The sequence below is a fragment of the Octopus bimaculoides genome, chromosome 19 (assembly GCF_046866305.1).
Source record: "Octopus bimaculoides isolate indiv1 chromosome 19, ASM4686630v1, whole genome shotgun sequence".
NCBI lineage: Eukaryota > Metazoa > Mollusca > Cephalopoda > Octopoda > Octopodidae > Octopus > Octopus bimaculoides.
Genome location: NC_142946.1, coordinates 30,056,291 through 30,077,695, shown reverse-complemented (window position 1 = coordinate 30,077,695; position 21,405 = coordinate 30,056,291). Strand labels below are relative to the sequence as shown.

Here is a 21,405-nt window from a genome sequence, read left to right as displayed (position 1 = left end):
ACACCAATAATGTTACATAATGTCTCCCTATATATCTCTGTTCCAAATTCTCGAATGAAAGGGAGGTGATATTGGTATAGTTAATTGTCAATCAGTCTATATATGTTCTATTGAATGTAGTGAAAATGTTAACATGTACCTTAGAGTATTTTATTACAGTACAGCCTGTTAAAATCCAACCTTGTTTTTTCCTCGCCTTTTATCCTTTCGGAGTTGATAGAGTAAACACAAGCAATGTTTATTAGTCGGTTTAACCAAATAAAATATATCTCTGCCTGTTACACATTTATGGTAGACAAATTGAAGACTTCGAGTTTCAAATTCTGCTGAGCTTGCTTTTGCAGCTCTGCGGAGATCGTAGTGGAGGGGCGATTAATAATTATCAATCAAATATTCAGAATAAATCAATCCGCTATGCAGTCCACTTCGAAGTTTTGGGCCTTTGCTAATGGCCAAAAGTAAATGTTGCTTCGTAGAGCTGAGTAAAGTACACTGAAAAAGAATTATGTACTGTATTCCATAGTTTGGGTGCTATGGTTTATCATGGAGTCGATTTACGCCACTATGAATTTCAGATTATCTTACATCCAGTCGAAAGAAATAACCATTTTCAGCTCCACCATCAACTTTTACCACTCAATTTAATACTTAAGACGGCGAGCTGACAGATTTGTTAGCACGCCGGGCAAAATGTTTTGCAGTATTTCGTCCGTCTTCATGTCCTGAGTTCAAATTCCGCCGAGGTCGACTTAACCTTTTATCCTTTCGACGTCGATAAAATAAGTACCAGTTGAATACTGGAGTCGATGTAATCGGTTTACCCCAACCCCAAAATTGCTGACCCTGTGCCAAAATTTGAAATCAATTTAATACTTAAGGACAATGGTCGGTAAACTTTCAGATTAACACCCGCACGATTTTCACTAGGGTGTTAGGATTAGGATTTGGGTTTTAGGGTTAGGGTTAGGGTTGGGGTTAGGGTTGGGGTTTAGGGTTACGGTTACGGTTACGGTTAGGGTTACGGTTAGGGTTAGGGACGGAATTCCCTAACCCTAACCCTAAAACCCTAACCCTAAAACCCTAACCCTAAAACCCTAACCCTAAAACCCTAACCCTAACCCTAACCCTAAAACCCTAACCCTAACCCTAACCCTAAAACCCTAACCCTAACACCCTAAAACCTTAACCCTAACACCCTAGTGAAAATCGTGCGAGAGTAAATCTGAAAATTTACCCAGTGGTCAAGTGGTTAAGGCGTGAGATTTAATTTATAAGAAGTGAATTCCCGTATAGGTTCATACCCCACAGGTGTTAGATTAACCAATTTGTTTTTTAAAAGATGTGGGAAGATGGTCATGACGTCAATGGTCAAGGGAGACCGGAAGAGGAAGTTTGGGAGGAGAAGTGAGGGAGAGAGACGAGTGTCGGGCTCCTTTTGGCCGCCGGAAGCATCGTGAACGGACGTCAAGGTATTCGCTCCCGGCGTTGGTCAGATAGCAGCTGCTTATAGTGGGTGACAGGGTAGGGCAGGATCGCCGGAGAGATTACTACTAGACAGTTGTCGACGAGAGAAGGTTGGTGAACCTCTTTTCATTTCCTACGCACGACAAGCTATTTCAGCAATCGTAGACAGATGTCTTTGATGGCAGCGAAGATAAGGATTGACAATGATGTCATTGGACCTTTCTATGACGAAGGAGACGTAGTAGCTGGATTCGAAAGGTCAAAGTTCTGGCCAGGCTACAAGGCATCGAAGATGTAGCAGGCCCTGGCATTGTACCTCAAAATGAATGAAAAAGAGCAATTGAGCGCGACAAAGATCGCGCAACGCTTGAGAGATTCTTACACAGAGGGAGAGTACACCGCTTTTACTAAGCTGGGAACGGTCAGATGAACAGGGGAACAGATTAACGAATATGCTGCGGAGATACGGAGGCTGGCTGTGCTGTCTGGTCTTACCGAGAGAGGGACTGGAGAAGGTAGCGCCACTGGCCTTTGTGAATGGTTTTCCCGACGACGTGTCGGTGCGGCTACAACAATTGCCAGGCGGCAGCAAAATGGCGATGAGCGAGGTCATCGTTCAAGCCCGCGTGCTGATACAAAACACCGGGCGGAAGGCAGTGGTGATAACGGTTGCAGAAGCTCGTGACACTGCGCGACGGCTGGTGAAAGACGAAAAGAGACCTACTGTGGAACGACAGCGGCCGTTCATAAGCCGGTGTTTAAGTACCAGGGACTGAATATGGCGCGGGACTGCGCAGAGCCCGGACGAGTTTGCTACCGGTGCAAACTGACTGAGCATATCACCCAAAATTGCGGCCAGGGAAAAGGCCACGAGGTAGCCGCTACCTCTCAAACTTCCCCCGCGAACGAGTAGAAGCGCTGGTGTAGTCGCTGCCCGTAGTTGAGGTCGTGGTCGGAGGAAACACGTTAAAGGCCCTCGTGTACACGGGCTGCACGACGACTCTCGTGAACCCGAGAGTGACAAAGAAATGGAACGGGACAAGTAGTGTTCGGGCGGTCGACGGCAGCGAAATCGAATGCAAGGGTAACAGTGACATGGAGATAGCGGTGCGAGGCACAACGCTAAGGCTGCGGGTGATCGTGATCGACTACGTGGTAGACGGGATTGATGTGGTAATGGGGATGGAGGTGATCGACCGCCTTGCAGGTGTCAGTGTTAGAGGAGACGTGGTTTCGTTTGGTGCCATGGGGGGGGGGCGTCGTGCGGCGTGAGTCAAGAATGTGAGCGAGAGCAGAGCTCCGCGAAGGGCTACACTGCCTACACCATTGAAGACAAGAAATTTCTGGTGGCGTTCGATGATCAGTGGTGGACGATAGAGTGGCGCTGGAAAGAGGAGCCCCCGACGCTGAAGAATAGGGTGATCTGCTACCAGCATACCCTGAAAGGACATGCCTGGAGCGAGTTTGAAGAAGAGGTAGAGAGGTGGATTAAGGAAGGTGTCCTTATCCCGTGGAAGAAGTTGGTGGTGAGCGGAGTACTACCTCTAATAGCAGTGGTGCAAGCCAACAAAGGGCAAAGTCAGACCGGTTCTGGACTTTCGGGAGATAAATGGCCATATATCGTGCCACACAGGTGGCGAGGCGACCGACGTCTGCGGTGAGACGCTGCGCGTATGGAGAGAGTCAACTAAGGCAGCGACGATCGTCGACTTGAAGTCGGCATATTTGCAGCTCCACGTGAGCGACAAACTAAGGAAATACCAGCGGGTGTGTTACAAGGGCCGGATATATTGTCTGACAAGGCTGAATTCTGCGCCGAAGATCGTGGCGACAGTGTTCAAATCCATCCTGGGAAAGGTGGATAGGATAAGAAGGGCTATCGATTCCTATATAGATGACATTTTAGTGGATGAGACCGTAGTGCCTGCCACAGGAGTTGTAAGACATCTGAAGAAATTCAGGCTGATTGTGAAGCCACCGGAGCCAATGGCTGGAGGAGTTGCACTGGGGCATAAGCTTCAAAGAGACGGGACAGGTGTGTTGGTGTTTAGGAGTGGGATGAGATCCCGGAGCTGGGTACCAACGTCAGCATGAGAGAACTGTTCTCGATATGCGGGAAATTAGCAGGTCGCTACCCGATCACGGGGTGGCTGCGTACGGCATGCAGTTACACCAAGAGACGAGCAGAAGTGGGGGTGACAAGGTGAAAGAGGGGACGTGGCGATGATGTGGGAAATACTAGAGAGGACGAGAGTGGAAAATCCAGTCAGAAGGAACTGGAATGTGCCCAAATCGGATAAATAGTAAATTAACATGGTGTTCCACCATAACATGCGGATTCTCAGGTCCCCAGTACAATTTTGGTGATTAATTGAACCATTTAATTTGAATGTGGCCTCATCACTCCACACAATTTTTGTTGAAAGGTGTGCATCTTCTACACATCGTACCAAGTGTCACTCACAATATCACACTCTTTGGTCTGGATCATCATTATTAGTAGCATGGACTAATCTTGAAACGTAACTTTTTCATGGACAACGCTTCAAAATGCGTTCGACAGACGATTTTGACATACCTACCTCACGACTCGCTTGCCGCATAGATTTTCTTGGACATTGGTGAATATATATACACACACACATGCACACTTATACACATATATATACACACATGTACAAATACACTCACATACATAAACATATACATACATTGGACACACACCCATACGAGAAGGAAGAGAAAGAAAAATGAAACCGTGCACAAGAACATACAAACCTGCATGGAAATGTATACACACACACACACACACACACACATATATATATATATATATATATATATATATATATATATATATATATATATGTAAGGGACGACCGTGCGAACTCATAAAAGGAGAAATGGTGACGAATGGACAAACAGAGGACTCCTTTTATTTAATCGTGTCACACGGTCGTACACACAATATTATATATATCAGAGATGATATACTAATATGTTATGCGACGATAACATAGATGACCAGTAATGAAAGACCACAACCGTATAAGATGAATAACAGAGATATTTATTGTAGCGTTAAAGATGTATGTCTGTGAGAGTGTGAATGCGACATATAAGAACATAATCAAAGACAGGCCGTCATACAAAGAAAAGTGTGTATGTGAGTGATACATGTGTGTGTATGTTATTACAGCAGAGAGAAAGAGAGTCAATAACACGTGAGCAATTATACCAGATCTTTAGTACACTATAGGAAAAGTACTGTATGTTAAAGTGAGTTGGCTGAGTGTGGCAGAGCTGATCACTAGTTGTGATGTCGTGCCATCGATGCCGGGCCGTGATTCTTGTTATACAGATGTTCGTCGCTGGCTGAGAATTTCTTGCCTGTTTAAGAACTCTTGTCTCTTTATTTATCGTGGTGAAGCTGAGTCACCTAACAGAATCGAAGAGAGAGATGTGCCGCGGTAGTTTGGTGTGGTGTACATAGTAAGTCGTGTTGACGCTGGTGGTGTAGAGGCTGCTTGGTAGGTGCTGGTTAGTAGTCGTAGACTCGTATTACTGATGTGGCGACGGCGGTGGTCATCGTTGGCTGGACGAAGCTGTTGAAGTGGTCGCTGAAACTGCTGCTGCTGTCGTGTGGTACACGGAACAGTTCTCAAAGAGAAAATGGACCGAGACCAATTATTGGGTATGAGTTAAAGCTATTTATAACAAACTATGGACTCCCGATGGCTTCAGAATTTTACTCTATCACGTGATCTTATTAGGGGCCGTGATTGGTCAGTTTGCGTTCTGGCGGGAAAGGTTCGAAGAAGTTGCCGATTCGAATAATAATCAGTCACGTGATGACAAGGAATGGGTTCTCTACTACGCTCGCATTTATTTATATTTAAATGAGAAGATTGTATGTAATGGCGATAGTAGTTTTGTATCTAGTGACGATAGGTAGTTTCACTACATATATATATGTATATATATATATATATATATATATATATATATATATATATATATATATATATATATGTATGTATGTATATATACATACACATACACATACCGATATGTATACATCTACAGACACACATACATGCAAATATATATACGCATGCATATAACCAAGAACACAAGTGCATAGACAAAGTCACACCGGTACACATACATGCATGCACACACCGAGAAGATAAACATACACCTGAGAAAAAAAATTATTATTATAATTACCACTATTATTAATATTATTGTTATTGGAGTATTGAACATCATTTCCTTGCATAATCTTAATTTCCTACACATCATTAAAATGGGTTATGCAGTTGTGTGGGAAATTAAGGTTATGCGAGGAAATGATGTTCAGTACTCTTTTACTCTTTTACTTGTTTCAGTCATTTGACTGTGGCCATGCTAGAGTACCGCCTTTTAGTCGAGCAAATCGACCCCAGGACTTATTCTTTGTAATCCTAGTACTTATTCTATCGGGTTCTTTTGCCGAACCGCTAAGTTACGGGGACGTAAACACACCAGCATCGGTTGTCAAGCGATGTTGGGGAGGACAAACACAGACACACAAACACACACACACACATATATATACATATACATATATATATATTCGACGGGCTTCTTTCAGTTTCCGTCTACCAAATCCACTCACAAGGCTTTGGTCGGCCCGAGGCTTTAGTAGAAGACACTTGCCCAAGGTGCGATGCAGTGGGACTGAACCCGGAACCATGTGGTTGGTAAGCAAGCTACTTACCACACAGCCACTCTTGCGCCTATAACTTTAATAACAATAATATTAATAATAATAATAATAATAATAATAATAATAATAATAATAATAATAATAATAATATAAAGGACTGGTAACTCAGCAGAAATGTAATAGATAGAGAGGTGAGTTCTTAACTTTTGTATACGATTGCCACAATCCAGGCAATCGTATACAAAAGTTAAGAACTCACCTCTATATCTAACAATAACAACAACAACAACAACAACAACAACAACAACAACAACAACAACAACAACAACAACAACAACAACAACAAGAGGAAGAAGAAGAAGAAGAAGAAGAAGAAGAAGAAGAAGAAGAAGAAGAAGAAGAAGAAGAAGAAGAAGAAGAAGAAGAAGAAGAAGAAGAAGAAGAAGAATATTAGTAATGGTAGTGATTGTATATATAAAACTACCATACCAACAAGAAACACAATAATAGCATAATTTGGATTATATTCCCTTTTGCTAAACATTTGAAGTCTAACTTTATAAACTCTATTCGTTCTATTATAAAATCTAATTTTAGTAAATCCAGGTATGCTGGGACATTCAATAACAGAATGACTAGATTTTGCTTTTCTGTTTCTCCGAACTTATTTAGGATTATTTCTTCCTTTAACAATAGAAAACTAAATCTTTACTACAAGAATTTAACCTCCCCTACTACTGATACTAACTCCATTTACTCAAATAGCCCTATACCCTCTACCAACGATCCCCACACCCACGCAAACTCTATTTCTACCAATACATATACACATAGCAACAGTGTGTCTAATATTAGTAGCAATTGTAGCTGTAGAAACCCTAACACCAGTGAGGTTAAAGGTAATTGTAAAATGAAAAATGTTGTATATAAAGCCACTATTACTACACATGCTCTCTCTAGTTTCCATTATATAGGTTGCACAAAGACCCCTTTAAAATTACGTTTGAATAATCATAAATCATCTTTTAATGATCCTCGGAAAGAAAATAGTACTAGTTTATCCAAAAAGGTATGGCAACTTAAAAGAGATAACATAAATTTCTCAATTTCTTGGAATATTGTTTCCTCTGCTCCTTCTTATAGGATTAGAAATAGAACTTGTCCGCTCTGCCTAGAGGAGTCTTATATAATTATGAAATTGAACGGTTCTATCTTAAATTCGAGAGATGAAAGAGTATTTTCTTGTAAGCATATGTCCAAATTCCTCTTCATTAACCTTAAATAATCTTATTAATTACCTCCTCCCCTTTTTTCTCAGGTATTTAATGTATGTTTATCTTCTCGGTGTGTACATGCATGTATGCGTGCCAATGTCTATGCACTTGTGTTCATGGTTATATACATGTGTATGTATACATATATATATATATATATATATTTTTATTTATTTATGTGTTTTAGCCAAGTGGCTGCGGTCATGTGTATGTTTGTTTTGTATGTGTACAAGTAAACACATGTGTATGTGTGTATGTATACATATATATATATATATATATATATATATATATATATATATATATATATATATATATATATATATATATAGGAGAATATACGAAAAAACAACAACAGACGAGGACAGGTGGTGTAAATAACAAAAGGATGTATTAGTATGACGCTCGGGAATACGGAAAGTCTTTGACGTTTCGAGCTACGCTCTTCAACAGAAAGAATACGGAGACAAGGAGAAAAACACGGAGAGAAAAAAATTGAATAGTGTCCAGTCAACGGTCAATCATAATAATGGCTGATCATAACAATGACTGACCGGAAGTTAGAAATTCTTTTTTCAGGAGAGCTAAGAAAAGGGGGCGATAACAAACGGTGATCGAAGAACGAGGGGCTGTGTGTGGGAGATAGAATGCTGGTGATCTTGACGTATGTAGTGTGAAAATGGGGAAGGGAGAAAGCGGTTGGTCAGTTGTGGTGTGTGCGTGGTGTGATGCGAGGGTATTGGTGTGGTGTGATGTGAGGGTGTTGGAAGGTGGGGAAGGCATGGGTGGAGTGTGGGTTAGACATGCATATATACATATGTATGTATACATATATATATATATATATATATATATATATATATATATATGTATGTATACATACGCACATACATATGTGTGTACTTGTACACATACAAAAGAAACACAGACATGCATATATATATATATATATATATATATATATATACATATATATATATATATATATATATATATATATATATATATATATATATATATATATATATATATATATATATATATGTATGTATGTATGTATGTGTATATGTATATATATGAGCCAACATGTATGTGTACGTACAGGCCGAATCTTAAAAGTCAGCTAAGGACAATCGCATGTGTAACCAACCACGAAGAACAAATCAACAATACAAAGAATTCAAATGCCAATCCCTTTAAAATGGCAACCACTTTAACAGAAGCAGAATCTCCATCCCGCTTCATCTACACATTCAAAGCAGTTTGCCAACAATACACCCTGATAAGCCCAGTGACTACTTCTACTAAATTCAGGCCACGACAGACAGAGTGGATGTTCTTGAAGCCAAGAATTTGAACTTACGGAGTCAAAATTTATATATCGCCTGAGGAAACTCAACTAGATTTCAGAATGCAGGGAAGCGGTTGCATAATGAAGTATCTGCACGCCTGGAGAACTACGTTGCGTGGAAAAAATTGTAGTGATTAAAATACAAATGTCCAAGCGTACTCCTTGTTGACTCCGATTTTTTTCAATTATATATACTAACAGAAAGAATGCCTCTCGGGCTGTAGTCCAACAACACAGGGAGAAGCAGTCTGTTAAGTTTTACCTTCCCCTCAAAGCAGCATAGAGATTTCAATTCAGTAGCCCATCTGTAAGCTTTGCGGTGTGTTGCGTGAGAGAGCGAGAACATTGCCAACAATGAATGAAATAAACATGAAATGAAAAATTCGTATAAATAAAAGGGCATTACTACAGATGGATATGCCCCCGACTTTGTTGCCTCATAACATCCAGAAAAATGAATACTTTTTAACAAAATTTTCTTCAAATACCGCTTAGATGTTGTAGCTTCAGAGTATACAGGGATTTATGGGAAAGAATTTTTCTGAAGGAGTGGAGAGAGGAGTTTCGGAAAATTCACATGATCTGACTTTTTTCCCTCATAACTTTCAGGAAGATGGATAGCTTTTAATGAAAATTTATACAAATCCCTTTCAAACGGCATAGATTACAATTATAAAGAAATTTGTGGGGAAAATTTTTTCGGGGTTTTTCCCCATTTTTTTGACCCACAGTTTCGGAATGATGGGGTTGTGGGGAGGCATCTTTGTATGAAAAAGTTTTGAAAACCCTTTTTTTTTTACACCCTGCTCCCTCATCATCCCACTCCAGACCTGGTTTGGCCAATTTTTTTTTTTTTTGCACTTCAAAACCATGGGAAGAGCATTTTTGGTAAAAAAAAAAAAAATGAAAAAGAATTGTTAATATTTTCAGAGGGAAAGTGAGTGATTTAAGGGTGATTTGGATGTTTTAAACACATCCAAAGACAACCCTCTTCGTTTCTTTATCACTCTCGCATGTATTGATGTTTTCAATATTTTTTCCCATAAATACATTTATGAGTTTTTTTGTTTTTTTTTTGCAACCCCACTACCTGCCCCCGATTGTTTCTGTTAAGAAATTAAAATATTGGAGAGCCCGAGAAGGTCATTACTGGAATTTATCCACAGTGATTTTAAAAATTACGGAGATGTACTTGCATAGCAAGTGACTTGATTTGAGATTGAGTGCTGAAACAAAAGCAATTGCAGCGTACATGTTTGTAAGCCATTCAAGAACACACAAAAACCGTTAGTTTCACGGCACTACTTAAATACAGAGGTCCCAATGCATCTACGTAACGACATGAAGGGGAGGGTTAATTTTTAGGGTTAGGGTTAGGGTGTCCTTGCGCGTCCACAAAGCGTACGTTTAAAAAGTTCTGTACGTAACACCTATATTTAAGTAGTGCCGTTAAGGGAGCTTTGTATTTAAGTATTTCCTTCAACATTAAAATTTCATTTGTGTCAAAATATTTTCCTCGCTTTGAAACCGCGACCTGTTCACTGACAAAACTTCACAAAAGTGATGCAGCCCAAATCACCCTGCGAGAAGGCCATGTCCAAGGCACAGCGGCTGTGGAATCTGTAAAACCGAAGCACGGTAGCGGCAGACAGCACTCTGGACGCATTGAAGAGGAGGCTGGTGATCCCTAGTAGTACCAGATGGAACTCTACCTATAGCTTTGTTGTTGACCTCAACAACTTTCTGGAGAGTAATAGGGGGGGCTGTCCGCAGGTTGATGACACAGCTGGAGCTGCACGCCTTCACTGCTTCTGATGTCGGCTTCCGGATAGAGTACGCCCAGATGATGTCTAATGTTGCCAATGCCTTGGATAAAATCCAGGGGGAGGACAAGTCCTATCTCAGGAACCTTCTACCAACTGTAGCGGCTACTGTCATGAAGTTGAAACACCTCAAACATATCCTGTACTACAGTCTTCTGGTAGATGCGATACTGGTAAAGGTTTGGGTTCCTCCTAGAAGACCTGGGGTGCCAGCTGCCTTCCACGCCAAGTTTCTTCTGTTCTGGCTGGAGCAGCAATATAATAGCCAGGTTAGTAACGAACGCCATGGAAACCATCGTAGAGACGGCCCTAATGGAGACCAATGACGAGAGCAGCAGCAGCACCACCACCAGCATTGAGGATGAGAAAGATGATTTCTTCAGCAACATCACTCGGTTCTGGGAGAGCAGGAACCACAGGTCATTGAAATCCAAAGCGCGGAACTTGGTGAAGACCTGGCTGGAGCCCGACTCGAAGGAAGTCCTGACTGAAGTGGCATTTTTGGGTGAGCAGGTCTTGATTGACCTGTTCACCAATTATAACACCGCCTTTGCATCCAGTGCTGCTGTCAGATGGTAACTTTGAGAGGCTGATGTTTATGAAAGGTAACCAGCATCACGTCGAGGCGATGGAGAAGGCCCAGCCAGAGTAGTACACCTTGATAATCTGATCTTGGCATGATACCATATTTATGCTATATTACACCTTTTTGATTCGTCTAATACTTTTTGTACAGTAAATAAAGTGTGTATTAACTGAAAAACTGATGTTTAATTTCATTTGTTCATTTAATTATTTGCGTACACTTTGATCTTGGCATGCTATACCTTTTTGGAAAGCTCCATGTCTAAGTCTGTTTTTAAGTGTTTTAGAGCCAAAAACCAAACCGAAACTTAATTCATATGATAAAACTCAGCAGTTATCAGTTAGCGTTAGCTTCCGCTAATTAATTTACCTTGTTTAGTACTTTAGCATTTGCGAAGCTAGCTTTTTCAGTTAGCGAGTTAGCGGTTAGCGAAACTACTCTTTGATTAGCTGTGTCCACCATTGTATACGTGTATATATATATATATATATATATATATACACAATACTCACTCATATACATAACACATACGCACGCACGAAAACATACACAATATACACATACACGCACGCACAAAAAATATACACACACGCGCACACGGAAACACATACAGACATACATACACACACACACACACCCGTACCTAACACTCACAATCCCACACACACACGCACATCCACACATATACACACACACGCACACACCCACATACACACACACTTCTCACCAACACTACACACTCACACAGACACGCATACAATCATACACACATGGGCATAAACAACACACGCATATACAATAGCAAACGCACGCACACACACGTACACAGCAACGCACATACACACAACATACACATACACACAAACACACACGCACGCACAGAAAACATACACATACACACACACGCACATACAAAATACACACACACACGTACACGTACCTAACACCGACAACCCCACACAAACACGAACACACACACACCCAAACAACCACCTGTTGACCTTCTACCTACACTGTCTACAGCGTCCACTAACCAGTCCTGCTACTAATTTCTTCCACTACGTCATACACACACACACACACACACAAACACACTACAGATAAACCACCAAACCATGCACACACACACACACACACACACCTACATACGCACACACACGTTCTGTTATCACACACACACTCGCAGACTTACGCACGCGCACCGATATTCATCTCCCTTTTTCACTCTCCCATCTTAGAAAGAACTTTTCCCCCACCACCTCCTCTTCCGGTCTTTTCATCATGTAACCTCGTGGGCATCGGTACCATTTTCCTCTTTCTCCGTTCTTCCATTCTCCGAACTTTCCATCTTTCCGACGAAGGGCTACGCCCGAAACGTCATACACTCTCTCTTTCCTTTCCTGAGCGTCCAATAATACTATCCATATCACGTCCTCACCTTGTTGTTTTTTTGTTTTTTTGTTATTGTGTTTTTGAACTATATGACGTACGCTCACACGGACCCTGGCCTTTCAACTGGATTTTATGTACCCAACCGCCGGATTACCTTGGATTACTGTTCCCGTTGGATCTGCCTTTCCTGAACCTTGATTGAACATCAGCAAAATTTGTCCGTGACTCTTACACTTTTTTCCACTTTTTTCCACTTGTTTCACCTTTATCTGTTCTCCTTCTACCTTTCTCGTCCTTCCCTTGTCTCACCACTAATAACACACACACCGACATTCACATCCTCTCACCATGCCTGACCTTCACTCCTTCACCCAACATCTTCAGTCCCTTCTTCGCCGTTTTCTTTCTTTTTTCCCCCCACAATGCTTGCAACCCACAAAAAACCTCTCTTACTTGCTCTTCAAAAAGACCCGCCACACTAGTCATCTCAACTTTCTCAGCCGCTGTCTCCGCCATCACGTCATACCCCGTGGCTTCCTCTTGAAATTCCACGCTCCCCCCTATTCCTCCCCCTTCATCGAACCCACCCTTGCCCGCACCTCCCGCCTCATCATCCGTGCCACCATCCGTTCCACCCGTTCCCTCCTCCACTCCATTGACCACCAACTCTCCCAAGCTTACCTCCTCCTCTCCTCCCTCTGCCCTCAACCCTTCACCCAACCTATCCTCCGCTTCCTCCTCAATCTCAATCACCAACTCCACAATTTCCTCACACACACAAAAAATAAAAAACTCCACAACCTCCTCAACCCCCACCCTTCCGCACCCCTGACACCCTCCCCTTCAGCTCCCCCTCCCGATTCCATGCCCCCCTCCACCGCCCATTCCACACACTCCTACTCCTCCCACCCGGACATCCTAACCCCCACGCCATCACCTCCCCACACCTCCCACAACCCCAACCCCACCCAACCCCATCCCACCTCTTCTCCCCCTCCTCCTCCGCCCCCCGCTTCTACACCTCCTCCTCCCGACCCTACTCACCCTACCACCCCGCTTCCTCACACGGTTGTGACTATACCACCCAATCTCCCCCTGTCCGCCGCTGAGCGCTCGCTCCTTGGTAGGGGCCTCCGCTTCACGCCTCTCACGCCCCATTGTGACGAATTCGGGACTCGCACTGATGTCAGCCAGTTCCTGCGCCGCATCAAACTGTGCGCGTTCTTCCATACGTCAACACAGCGTCCCGACAATCGGGACTACTTCTCGGACCTGGGACGCCGCCCATCCAACTGGACGCCGCCTCCAGGCCAATTCAGTAGCCTAGACTTGTTCGTGGATGACTGTAAGGCGTTGGTCGAGCGTTTCGACTTTAAAAAAAGACCCCTCCGGGCCAATCTCACCCGGGCCGAATCGGTCGCCCTCCGCAATCTCCGCCGCCGTGACGACATCGTCATCAAGCCGGCGGACAAAGGTGGAGCAGTGGTGGTGTGGCGCACGGACCTTTACAGGAGGGAAGCGCTCAGCCAGCTTCACAATCCCCTCTTCTACCGCCTCCTCCCCTCCGACCCCACCCTCTCCTACCAACGGCTTGTGTCCTCCACAATCCATGACCTCATCTCCTCCTCTGCTCTCCCCGCTACCGCCACCAACCTCATCGTCCGCACACCTCGCACCTCCTCCATCTACTTCCTTCCCAAGATCCACAAACCTAACAACCCTGGCCGCCCCATTGTCTCTGCTTGCAATTGCCCCACCGAACTCATTTCAAAATACCTCGACCATATCCTATCCCCGTTAGTTGCTGCCCTCCCATCCCACATACACGACACCAACCACGCCCTTCGCCTCTTCAATTCCTTTTCCTTCCCTCCCGGCCCCTCACACCTCATCTTCACCCTGGACATCAAATCCCTATACACGGTGATTCCACACAACGATGGTCTCTCAGCCCTCCAATACTTCCTTGACCGCCGCCCTGACCCCACACCTAGCACCCCTACCCTGCTTCGTCTGGCAGAACTCGTCCTCACCCTCAACTGCTTCACGTTCGCCGGAGATACCTACCAACAGGAATCTGGGGTCGCGATGGGGACGAGAATGGGGCCCAATTACGCCAACCTCTTTGTTGGTTACATTGAGGCCCAAGTATTCTCCCAATTCTCCGGTCCGACCCCGGAACTATACGGTCGCTACATAGATGACTGTATAGGAGCCACCTCCCTCTCCCGCGAACAGCTCTGCCTTTTCATCTCCTTCCTCTCCAACTTCCACCCCGCTCTTGACTTTACTTCCACCATCTCTGACACCTCTGTCAACTTCCTCGACATCTCTCTTTCCATCAACCCCCCCTCTAACTCTCTCACTACCTCCGCCTTCTTCAAACCCACTGACTCCCACCTCTACCTCAACTTCTCCTCCTCCCATCCATTCCACACCAAACGAGCCATCCCCTACTCCCAGTTCCTCCGCCTCCGACGTTTGTGCAGCCTGGACCAGGATTTCGAGACCCAGTCCCAGTATCTTGCTCGTCTGTTCATGCATCGAGGATACCCCTCCCACCTTGTCCAATCCGCCCTCGCCCGCGCTCGTCGAATCGACCGCACCACCGCCCTCTCTCCTCCCCCACACCAATCCCCTAACCGTACCCCCTTCCCACTCCGTTTCCACCCCGCCACCCTACCCCTTCGTCGGAGGATCCTACGGGCCTTCCGTCGCCTCCAGCTCGATCCCACTACCCACCCCATTTTCCCCAACCCACCCCTATCCGCTTTCAAACGCGCCCGCAACCTACGCGATCTACTGGTCCGCAGTACCTTCTCCTCTTCCTCCCCACCCCCACCCGGCTCCTTCCCGTGCTCCAGATCCCGCTGTCACACCTGCCCCTTCATCACCAACACTACCTCTGTCACCGGATCGAACCTACAAACACTTCACATTCCACACAGTTTCACCTGCACCTCCTCCAACCTTATTTACTGCATCAAATGTACCCTATGCAACCAACTCTACGTGGGGCAGACGGGCCGCCGGCTGGCCGACCGTTTCACCGAACACCTAAGGGACGTTCGGCTAGGTTCGGACTCCCCTGTCGGCCGTCACTTCCAACTGCCCAACCACTCTCCCTCTAACATCTCCGTTTTTGGCCTCGCCCTGCACCATGGGTCCACTCCCTCGCGACTCCACTTGGAGCAACGCTACATTTTCAACCTCAATTCTTCTTTCCCCTTCGGACTCAACACAGCCTTCTCTTCCTTATGACTCTCCCCTTTACGTCCCTGCAACACTTTACATAATTTTTTTTTTTTTTTTTTTTTTTTTTTTAACACCCCCCCCCTCGTCCCCCTTACATTATATCCATTATTCTCTTGTTATTAGACTTACTTTTTTCTACTTTTTATCTCACCACTACCTACACGCACAAATACCCACACACCTTACATATATACCGCCCACATACATGACAAACATACATACGCGCCCTCACACACACATAGCCGAACGCACATATATACACACACACACCCATATATACGCGCACGCCTACATACTCATGCACACACATACACACAGGAGTGCACACACAAAATAACACACATACCTGGCACACATACGCACGCACACACATAAACATACACATACACACCCCTCACATACATAAAACCACACACACACACACATACACACATACACGACACACATACACATATACACACAGGCACACATACACATATACACACATGCACACACACCTCTCACATACACAATACTCACTCATATACATAACACATACGCACGCACGAAAACATACACAATATACACATACACGCACGCACAAAAAATATACACACACGCGCACACGGAAACACATACAGACATACATACACACACACACACACCCGTACCTAACACTCACAATCCCACACACACACGCACATCCACACATATACACACACACGCACACACCCACATACACACACACTTCTCACCAACACTACACACTCACACAGACACGCATACAATCATACACACATGGGCATAAACAACACACGCATATACAATAGCAAACGCACGCACACACACGTACACAGCAACGCACATACACACAACATACACATACACACAAACACACACGCACGCACAGAAAACATACACATACACACACACGCACATACAAAATACACACACACACGTACACGTACCTAACACCGACAACCCCACACAAACACGAACACACACACACCCAAACAACCACCTGTTGACCTTCTACCTACACTGTCTACAGCGTCCACTAACCAGTCCTGCTACTAATTTCTTCCACTACGTCATACACACACACACACACACACAAACACACTACAGATAAACCACCAAACCATGCACACACACACACACACACACACCTACATACGCACACACACGTTCTGTTATCACACACACACTCGCAGACTTACGCACGCGCACCGATATTCATCTCCCTTTTTCACTCTCCCATCTTAGAAAGAACTTTTCCCCCACCACCTCCTCTTCCGGTCTTTTCATCATGTAACCTCGTGGGCATCGGTACCATTTTCCTCTTTCTCCGTTCTTCCATTCTCCGAACTTTCCATCTTTCCGACGAAGGGCTACGCCCGAAACGTCATACACTCTCTCTTTCCTTTCCTGAGCGTCCAATAATACTATCCATATCACGTCCTCACCTTGTTGTTTTTTTGTTTTTTTGTTATTGTGTTTTTGAACTATATATATATATATATATATATATATATATATATATATATATATATATATATATATATATATATATATATATATATATATATATATATATATATAAGGAGCAAAAATACTGGAGAATCAGTATACAATACGTAGCATAATTATGAGTTGAAAATATGTGGAAAACATATATAAAAAGTGAAAAAGAAATGCCTTCGTTTCATATAGTTTAATATCTTTATATAAAAAAACGTTTTATATGTATACATATTTTATAGGTGTCGTGATATCCAACCGGTCTTCGCTATTTAAATTAGCTAATTTAAATAGTGAAAACCAGTTTTATAATTATATACATAATTATAACAAGGGATCGGGTATATACCTCACCACGCACTATAGAAATAGACGCCAAAGCCCCTATTACCACCGTTAAATCTCCGAGAATAACACACTATATTGTAGGCGAGCAAAAGAAAAACAATGAATCAACAATTCAAGGTTAACCGCGTACAAAATCCTGTTTCAAGCTTATAGTAAAAAATATTTACCTATTGCTATCATCAGGACGGTATTCCAAAGCATAAATTTACGAGTATCTCAAAATATGCATGCGAGCAGCGACATCGCATAACCAATATCTATCCACACTTGTAGAAATATACTGCAAAGTAAAATTCACATCTTTCTTTTATACCCATGTGTAGCGTGTCAAGATCTGGAGGGCAGTTAATGCAACTTCGATCAGGAAGTAAACTTTTCAAATATTTATTTCCACGCTGACCACCTGGTAAAATTATAAATAATTTTACCCTTTATTATAAATTATATATATATATATATATATATATATATATATATATGATGAGCTTCTTTCAGTTTCCGTCCACCAAATCCACTCGGTCTGAGGCTATAGTATCACTTCACAAAACTAGTCGTCAGAAGGATATCAATAACTTTGGAATATCTATCATTGCCAAGAATAAGTAAGCTTTGTTAGTGGCCATCTTATCCAGTAGACAGATAATGATGTCACTTCATCTGGGCATCTCAGTCCTCCAGGTAGGTTTAGGTAGGTTCAGATGAGATGAACTAACATGAAAGTATTGATCTGTTCGTTGCTCTCTACTCAACTGTCCATTAAGGCGCGGTTCTGTTTACTAACACCAGATGACCATTATCATTTATCTAGAACTGAAAATGGTCGTTAATGAGTGTCAATGTATGTGTGTGTGTGTGTATGTGTGTGTGTGTGTGTGTGTGTGTGTGTGTGTAGTGTATGTTTGCTGTGAATGTGTGTTTAAGTATGTGTTTTGTGTGTGTTGTATGGTATAATGTGGTGTGGAGTGGTGCGATGCGACGTCCAGCAACCACAGCAAGATTTCAATACTAGGCTGGCTTTGGGTAATTATATCGTTCACTGATAACCCACCCATATAAGCCGTCCATAATATCACAGACGAACAACAATTCCGACATGCATCGATTGAATCCATTACTTGTCTATAAGTGTACGTACGTACACGCATGAGTATGTGTGTCTGTGTACGCGTGCGTATGCGTGTATATTTGTGTGCGCACGCGCGTGTGTGTGCATGTGTGCGTGCGAGCGTGTGTGTGCGCGCGTGTGCGCACGAGAGAGCGTTTGTGTGTGTGTGTGTGTGTGTGTGTGTGTGTGTGTGTGTGTGTGTGTGTGTGTGTGTGTTATAGCAGTATACAATCCCTCTGTTTTTGTTTTTTGTCGTTGACAGATAATAATATATCATTCGGTTTGTAAGTCCGATATTTTCACTGATTTCTCCATAAATCAGTGACAAGAGCCTTAAATGAATACTTTTCTACCACGTTCAACGCCTTCTATGCTCTTCTCTTATGCCATAAACATCAACATTTATTGAGCAAAGTAGCTTACGCACACGCGTGCGCGTGCACACACACACAAACATATACACATATACATACGCACATAAATTTATACATGTACATGTATATATACTCTATTTTCATGATTTTCATGCGTGTGTCTTTGAGTAAAGCGTGTTGTGGGGATGAGGTGAACTGAAAGGAAAGGGCAGTGACGTCAACAGCCGTGGGGCCCCACTGGAAGACGAAGAGGGAGCGACGAAGTAAGACCAATGTGGTTCTCTTTGGCCTCGGGAGGTGAACTGTTATGTTTCCCTCGGGTGACTCGCAGAGATAACAAAACGAGTTATACAATTTAATTATTACATTTATTGTTCAATTACATACAAAGAACGCACTCACCCAATGTTCGTTATGAATAAACAAAAGTCATGTCCGCCATATATATATCAATGACATTTTACTACGACAGTCCCACAAGACAACAACAATGAAACAATGAACTCAGACGAACCACAGTGACACACGGAACGTCAGACGAATTACATATCTAACAGTCCATATAACACCTCCCCACTGAAATTGATGCTACACAAGAAGTATCAACAGCAAAGTCTCTCTTGGGTTTTACGGGTTCTCTTGGACCGTCTTGGGTTGTCTGGTCCATACTCTGGAACGGGTAACATGGTCTTGGGTCTGGTTTGTCTTTGTGTTAGTGGCACAGTTTCCGAGATCTCCATCGGGTGATCTGTTGCAAATTCAAATACAGTGTTTTCTGCATCACCAGGTTCATTGTCTTCCTCAGTTGTGTACCGCGATCGCAGCTGTTCCCAGTGTCGTCTCCACATCGGGCCATGAGGTATGACCTTCACGTTAAAGCAGCGAGTACCCAATGACTTCTTAATGATTGCTGGTACCCATCGGGGATCTTTGTCTCGGCTAGGTCCATAGTATAGTGCATACACAGGATCTCCGGCCTTGTACTGCCTGGTAACTTTAGCGACATCAGCCGAGCTTGGAGTCACCTGAGACTTATGTGCTTCCTTAGACTGTTTGCCTTGAGCAATGTGTGTTGGCGATGGCAGCAGAGAATCAATCCTTGTTCGTATCTGCCGGTTATTCAAAAGTTCACTTGGAGAGAATCCACAGGATGTTGGTGTTCTCCGGTACTGCATCAATAATTCTTGAAGTGCTCGTGTTGGCGGAAGAGAAGACTTCCTCAGAGCTTGTTTGAAGGTCTGCACCAAACGTTCCGCTGCTCCGTTGGTAGCTGGGTGGTAAGGTGCCCCTGTCAGGTGTGTGATCCCGCGTTCTTTGCACCAGCTCTGGAACTCCTCAGACGTAAAAGTTGGTGCATTATCGGTGACCAGTGTGTGAGGAAATCCGAAGTGCGCAAAGTCTTCCTCAAGCAGATTCAAAGTGGCTTTGGAGGACGTGGAGGAAGTAGGATGAATGCATGGGTACTTGGAATAAGCATCTGTGATCACCAGCCAATCTCTACCCATAAAATGTATTGCATGGTCCAGATGTAAGCGGCTCCACGGCTTTTCTGGTAACATCCATGGGTGAACTGGAGGCTTAGATGGCTGCCTTTGATGTTCGTTACATGAATCACATCGTCGACTGGCTATCTCTATAGCAGCATCGATACCAGGCCAATAAACAGCAGTTCTTGCTAGTTGTTTCATGCGTTCCATGCCAAAATGTCCAAGATGCAGAAGATTGAGGATCTTTGGCTGCAAGCTATGTGGAATCACAACTCTAGATCCATGTATAAGGCATCCATGACAGATACTAAGTGAGTTTGATAACTTACGGAACTTGTTGACTTCGTCATTGATCTCCATGTTCTTTGGTGGCCAGCCTTCACGGACGTAGCGCATCACTGTAGATATCACTGGATCTTTCCCTGACTCTTGACGGAGGACGTTAGCATCCACAGGTTGGACTTGAATACTAAGAACTTTGATGGCACACACCATGTCTATGTCTTCACCATTTTCCTTTCTGTCAAAGTCGTTGTCATCACCGAATGGCAAGCGACTGAGGGCATCAGCATTGCCATGATCTGCTGATTTCCGATATTCAATGGTGTAGTCAAACTGGTTCAGCCACAGGGCCCATCGTGCTAGTCTGTTAGCAGCGAGAAGTGGCGTCCCTTTCCTCGGACTGAATAGTGATGTCAGTGGCTTGTGGTCAGTCACGAGTACGAATTTACGACC

At 43.6% G+C, this 21,405-nt stretch overlaps 1 long non-coding RNA gene across 1 annotated transcript in view; it reads left to right on the top strand.

Moving 5' to 3' along the window:
- The window catches only part of LOC149131822 (uncharacterized), a 44,813-nt gene that overhangs the window by 1,155 nt on the left and 22,253 nt on the right, over window positions 1-21,405 (top strand). The gene's annotated exons all lie outside the window — the stretch shown is intronic.